Genomic DNA, 7,068 nt, shown 5'->3' with positions numbered 1-7,068 from the left:
GACAACATCTGAAGTAAGTTTTAATTGATTTTTACAAGAGTCTGGCAACAAGCTTTAATCTTCCGTCTCATCGCCGACTGTTCAATGCGATTCACTGTTCAATTTAGCATTGGGGGCCCATCATACAGTCTATGGATCCAGCGCTCTGTGTGCGGGATCTGTCGATAAAAACGCAGCGATGAGAAGGGGAACCAAAGCATGAATAAATACAACACGTCATTGATCGGGGAGAAAGTTTCAGATCTGTGCCCACCTCTCATTTCTGGACCTCCTCCTCTCGTCTGTCCCTGTGATGTTCCTCAGCTCCGTGCACTCTCACTGATCCGCTCATTCATCGCGTCTCCTGTGATCAGCCCTCTGACTCATTAACGTCTTTGATACTAAGACGCAGCCACATGCAGCTCTGCCTCCTATAAGGCATCAGAGAGCTAATCAGACAGGTTTTATGTCTGCCAGCATACAGCGGTCGGTCTGACCAGCAAACCTGTCAGCTGCACAGTGGTGGATCCTGCATGAATGGCACCCTGGGTGTGAGCCTTCACTACACAGACCTACTTTACCCTTTAGATAGATAGTAATAATATGTTATTGTTTAAATAATTAAATTTGACAATAATATATTAAATACACTTTAAATAATTGTATTTATTCACTTATTTCATCACTAAGTATAAACTATAAAATAATTTAAACTCATTGTGGCTGACTGGTTAACCTGTACAGTAAAACAGACCAATTACCTTGATTACAGTAACAATAGCAGCACGGTATACTATTATTTTAAAGGATGAATCTTAAAGAAGTACACAAATCTCTATGACAGTTGAAAAGAAAAACAAAACAAAAACAAGAACGCACATAGCAGTCGGAAATCCGTTGCCGAGCAACCCGAGTTCTTTATCCGAAATGGCGCTGAGCGGAACAGAGTAGCGGAAGTTACCAATGTAAACTATAAACTAAGCAGAGCTGGTGGTCTGTTTCATTTTCTTTTCTTTTCTTTTCTTTTCTTTTCTTTTCTTTTTTTTTTTGGCGAACACCTCACGTTAGTGCTTGAACATATAAAATACAGAGAATTGTGCTGGTATTGACTTGTGTAGCTAGTTAGCGCCAAACAACTGGCAAGTCACATTGTTTTCGTAGCCAGCAGGCTTCTCTCAACTCCGGTGACATAATTTCAACACAACTCAAACACAGCAATATGTACGTCCCACTTTGATGGACTGTGAAGGCTGTATAAGGTATTTTTTTTTCTCCTGTACCTGTCCACTAGAGGCCGCCAGAACTCTCTAATGTTTGCTACCGGCCCAGATTTTGGGCCGGTCCATTTGAATAGGACTGTTGTTGCTACAGTCCTATTCAAATGGTTGGATCAAATACGCAGCACACAAAGAAAACTGTGAGTCAGATCACGAACAGAGGAGAAAAACCAGGAATGAAGAAATTGATTATGGGGAAATTAACTGTTGTGGATAATTTACAGAGGAACCGCAACTACTGCATTGTTGTATTTGTTATACTGGAGGAAAATCAATAAAATACATTTATGATGTGCCACAGCACGCAGTCTTGAAGTAATTACATTGTGCAACGATTAGATATGGTTTCTAAAATAGAAGGAAAAGATTTATTAAAATGGTTCTAAAAAAGATCCATGTTTAGGGAATGTAAAAATGAGACCAAGATAATATTTTTTGAGACTGTAAAATAGCATAAATCCTGTAAAATTTAACTATAAAACAAATCTTTTAAAACAACAGAGAAAAAGATAAAAACATAAAAAGAAAAGAAAAAAAGGCTACATTATCAAGTTTAATAAGTTTGAATCAGTGGACCTTTGCCTAAAAATGGATTTATTTGTAGAGCATAGACCAAATTATTTGCAGAAAATGTACACATGATGTAAATTATCTTGAAAAAAAAAATCAGCTTTTAAAGCTCAAATACGAGGCAAATTGATACTTGTTATGTTGTTGGCTGAGGTTTCCAAAGCAGCCAGTCCAGGAACGGCATTTACTTCCCTTATTGGCTAAGAGATGAGATAAAGAAGCGTCTGAAGTAGTGCTAGGACAGTTTCCACTGTGCGTATTAATTCATATTAGGGCATGTTTGGTGTTTTTAAGTGTTTTAGAGTGTATTTTCCTAACCACAAACAGTGGTGTTCCCCAACCCCCAGCGAACACCAGCGTTTCCTGTAAGACTTATGCTGATACTTTGTTGAACCCCATTTTGATTCACTTCTCATTGTCAGTATTGTCGGGTAGACACCTGCCATTATAGTGAATCGTAATTAAAGTTCAGATGTCCTAATGGGATTTTCTTGACTTTTGTTCATTGCGTGATTTAGCTAAAAATAAGAAAAGGTGCAAAAAAAAAAAAAAAAAAAAAAAAAAAAAAAAAAACAAAAAACTGCTTTACACACCATGGCACAGTAGCTCTGACAGTTTCAACATACCTAATAAAAAAAAGACAAAGAAAGAAACTAGTTGAGACTCTTCCATTAGCTTATTACATAATAAACAATTGAAAAATAAAAATAATTGCTAGTAAATTAATTAATTTAGCTAAAAGATACAAATATGATTTCTTGTTTCCTGGTGAGGGTTTTTTAATTACGTTTTTGGCACATTTGGTGTTTTCATTGCCACATCCTATACAGATTCTCACCTCCCCCCCCAACCCCTCCCGTGTTTCCTCTCCCCCTGGGCAAAGAACCATACATCAACCATAACAAAACCCACCGCTCCTGCTGCTGCTGCATTCTGGACCCGCTCTCTTTCTTTTCTCTGTGTGGTCTCAGGGAAATGTGTTTATCCCAACAGCGCCTGAACCCCCCTCAGTGCTCGCTCTCATTGTGTCCTCTGATGGTGACCGAAATAGACACTTTTTGGCTTTTATTAAAAAAAAAAAAAAAAAAAACTTTGTCCCACGCATTGTTTTCAGCCCCCCTGTCTTTCTCTTTTGCACTCATCTTATTCGCGTCCACGTCGTTTTTGGTCAAGGACTCGTGCGTGCCCGCACACAGTGCGTCTGCGCGCGCGCTGGTGTGCGCATCGAGAAGGTGGGGGTGTGTTGGGGGTGAGTGGGGGGTGGAGTTGGGGTGTTTTTCAGAGCACAGAGTGAAGATGACCTTTTATGAGGAAGTGATTTAAATCGCGCTCTGTCGTCAGCAGAGATGCTGCTGTGTGAATGTGGATGAGCAACTGTTGTGGAAAGGACGTCACGCGTTTTTTCCTTCTTTTTCTTTCGCTCATGCGTAAAAAGCGAACTGACAAAGCGCCCAGGAACGGGTCGCCCGACAGGTACGCACAGGTCACATTCGGTGTGAGAAAGCTCGGGTCAGATGTCGCCCCTCTGTCTCTCTCTCTCTCTCTGGACCTGTGAGACCCGTGGAGCTCGAAATGAGCAGATGTTTTCTGGCCAGATTCTAATAATAACGCGGATGTTGCTGTCTGGCTGTCTTAAGCTGTTTGTGTTTCTCTGTCTTGTTTATCTGCTGGGGTGGCTGCACTCTCTGTAAAGGGGTGGGAAGCTGCAAGAACGAATGGGAAGAGGCAGGATCAGACAGAGTAAGTGGTAAAGAAGAAGAAGAAGAGGAGAAGAAGAAGAGGAGAAGGTTGGGGGGCTGAAAGAGGAAAAAGGGATGGGAAGTGTGCAGGGGAGAAGGGCTGGGTGCAGATGGGGATCTATTCTCTCTGTGCAAGAGACAAGATGGAAATGAGTCGGCGTCTGTGACGTCAATCAGTGTAGACACACACACACACACACACACACACACACACACACACACACACACACACACACACATACACACACACAGAGATGCGCCTCTCCTCTCCCAGTCCCATGCTAACACACACAACAGGAGTGGATTGAGTCAGAGCCGTAAACATTAGCATGATCACACACCTGAGTGACCTGGCTCATCATGTCCCACTCCCACTTCACTCATTCATAAACGCAGAAACAATTCTTTCCCCTCCTTTTTTTGTTCCGGCTATATATAGCAGAGAGGTGAGTATTTTCAAACCTCCGTCAGGACTGGAAGGAGAGAAAAAAAGTGGTTTTATCTATTTCAAGCCAGCCTCTCCTCCCCCCCGACCCCTTTTAAAAAAGTGAGATGCAATGACTAAGACTGAGTTGTTAGCTGTTAATATAAGCTGACACAAAAAAGTAGTGAATAGGTGTGAAATGAAAAGAAAAGTTTTATTCAAAGGAGGAAGGACTCCGAAACCCCAAAATAAAATCCTCTACAACTAACATCCGTTAGCTGTACGACTTAAATCTATTTTAAAAATGGATTTCTTTTTTTAACATTTTTACATCGTATGTATTTTTGAAAAATTGAATAAACTGAATTGTGATCCCAAAAATTGGAACTGGATCGCACCTCTGTAGTTGAAATGGCCTAGTCAAACCCCAGGTCTAAATCCAATTGAGAGTCTTTGCCTAAACCTTAAAGCCTAAAGATGCTCCTCATCCAGGAGGGCTTTGATTTTCCCAAGAGGAATGGGCGAAATGTTGTAATAAGCAGAGATTGTTTTTTAAAGGAAATTAAATTCTTACCACACTTTTCAAATCATTTGTGTTTTAGGAACCAGTTTATGCCCTGCCAATATGTTGGGTCCTGAAGGGGGTAGAGTACCCAAAAATTGTACCCATGTAAGAGTAGCACTACTGCAACATGTTTTTACTCAAGTAAAAGTAAAAAATAAAAGTTTACTGAGTAACAGATCAAAATATAAATCATTTAATATTTAAAATTTACATCATTAGATGGACCAAAATATAAAGTTATGTTGAATTCACGCTATTTTAAAGACTGAAATTAAAATAATTTATATGATCACAAAATAACAAAACCAGGCAAAAGAAATATTTTTCCAAATCAAATCTTTTCCAAATAAACGGATGAAGCTAACAGAAACTTTTTAGTTTCTGTTGAATTTATGGTTAAAACGAGCTTGTTCTTCATTCAGTGAAGTTACTCACAGCGGGTAGAGAATCCAGAAACTTTACTGAGTAAAAGTAGCGATAGTTCATAATAAAATCACTCAAGTGAAAGTAAAACGTACCGCGTAGTAAAAATACTCCTAAACGTACATGTTTTCCCAAAAGGTTAGTCGAGTAAATCCAACTTTGGTGGAGTGTTACTTGACCGAAAGGTGGAGACATTCAGGCATGAATCCACTAGGTGGTGCTAGAATGCCTTTTCCTTTTTCCTCTGGACTAAAAGTGCCCTTCTGAAATCGCCTTTTTTTTTTTTTTTTTTTTTTTTGGGGGGGGGGGGGGGGTTACAGTGTATTGCGTGGACCTGTACCTTTGACCGGAAGCTCCCTCGCTCACTGTTGTAAAAAAAAAAAGAACCGTTCAGACCGTTCCTTGTCCTTCTGATTGATCAGCTGTTACATAAGTATGACTTTGTCACGTGGCCAACATTGTGATCCATTATGCGGCATTTGGTTTGCATAATTAACAAAGTCAGGTCTCAGTGACCCAGAAGCCCAAAAATAGAATCGGCACCACGGAGACAAGTGAACTGCCGGGAGGCGCAGACATGATTTGCATTGGTGAACATGGCTTCCGATTGGCTGTAAGGTGAGAGTTACATAGATCGCGGCACTCTCTAAATACGATGACGGGGGCGGAGGTGGGGGGAGGGGGGGTAAAAAAGTGCAAATTGCTTCATTTAGTTTGATTGACAGCTCTGATTCCTCAAGGCTTTGTCATCCAAGGCCCTGCGTCTGCGTGTATGTAGTTGGCAAGTTTGCCTTTAAGAAATCATCCATCCATGTCACAGAGTCGTGATGACACAAGCTGCTATCTGGAGAAATCAGGGACTATTTTTGAAACACTCGGCATCGCCTTCCCCATTTTATTTTGTTTTTTACTTTATTTATTTTTTCTTTTTAGGGTTGAATTGACTGGGTAAAGCATGGAGCACACCCTTTTCAGTGTGCGAGGGCGATGCGTGAGTCTGTGTGAGTGTTTCTAATGAGGGCCGGGTATGGCATCATCAGCCGCTGCCTTGCCAATCGTTCCATTTCTGTGAGTACAAAAAAAAGGGAAAGATATTCTTGGCTGTTTTTCATCAAGGGTTTTATCCTCATGTATCCTCAGCTGGAAGAGGACTGAGTCATAGCAAGCGAAGAAGCAGGTGGGTGGGAGGCACACTGTGGGTATGTGTTTGAGGAGTAGGGTGGAGGATGTGGGTGGGGAGTGTTGTAGTGAATGAAAACAAAGTTATGAATGGTGGATACTATGCTCCAAATTCACCGCCCCGCCAGGGGGGCGGGAGGATAAAATCTGCTCAATTCATCCTAAATGGGATTTCTATTACTGATTACTCAGGAAGCCATTTATGTATATGTGTGTATGTACATATATAGATCATTATTTTAATTTTACTATCCAGTTTCAAGGATCTAGCATGGAGTTTGTTCGGCAGCTGAAGGTTATGAAGAAATTAATTTTCAGGAATATAATCAAGGAAGCGACGAGGGATGAATTGGCCAGCAGACATAATTATCTGAACTCACACTTCAAACGGAGTAACGTGTTTCATCTCTTACCCAATTAAGACCCGGCGTGACACCGGAGCGCACACCGGCGGCGCACGCGCAGAGGAGGTTCGCCTCAGGTTTTTGATGCGTCGAGGAAGTGCAGCGCTCGCGCGCGCGCGCGCACGCGCCTATTACATTGCTCTCACATCTGATGTATTGGGATGTAAAAGTGAGGGACGGGCACTTTTTTTGTTGTTGTCTCTGTTGGTTAGAAAATGTTTGTTGAGCGTAGACGGGTGGGTAGGCCATTAGGGAAATTGATGTGCATGTAGCTGTGTGCGTGTGTGTGTGTGTGTGTGTGTGTGTGTGTGTGTGTGTGTGTGTGTGTGTTCCGCCTCTGACATCACGGCTGCCGTCACTGCAGCCACCTCTCAGTGACTCCCCTGTGACTGAAGACCTGACAACCTCCCACGCTCTCCCCTGGCTTTATCTGTCACCCCGCCCCTCACTGACCGTGAAGCGCTGTTCCCATCTCATCCTCGCCTCTAAATGTCTCATCCATCTTTAT

At 41.8% G+C, this 7,068-nt stretch overlaps 1 long non-coding RNA gene across 1 annotated transcript; it reads right to left on the bottom strand.

The window, feature by feature from the left end:
- On the bottom strand, positions 1-1,347 carry LOC106964392 (uncharacterized). Its single transcript, XR_001428412.1, has 3 exons — positions 1,260-1,347; positions 254-410; positions 1-145 (listed from the first exon to the last, which is right to left on the bottom strand). It is a non-coding gene; the product is annotated as an uncharacterized LOC106964392 (long non-coding RNA).
- Positions 1,348-7,068: the final 5,721 nt, after the last annotated feature.

The sequence above is a fragment of the Poecilia latipinna genome, unplaced genomic scaffold (assembly GCF_001443285.1).
Source record: "Poecilia latipinna isolate Pla-1442-1.1 unplaced genomic scaffold, P_latipinna-1.0 Scaffold1668, whole genome shotgun sequence".
Classification (NCBI taxonomy): Eukaryota; Metazoa; Chordata; class Actinopteri; order Cyprinodontiformes; family Poeciliidae; genus Poecilia; species Poecilia latipinna.
The sequence above is the reverse complement of the archived record's forward strand: the minus strand, read 5'-3'. Positions and strand labels throughout refer to the sequence as shown.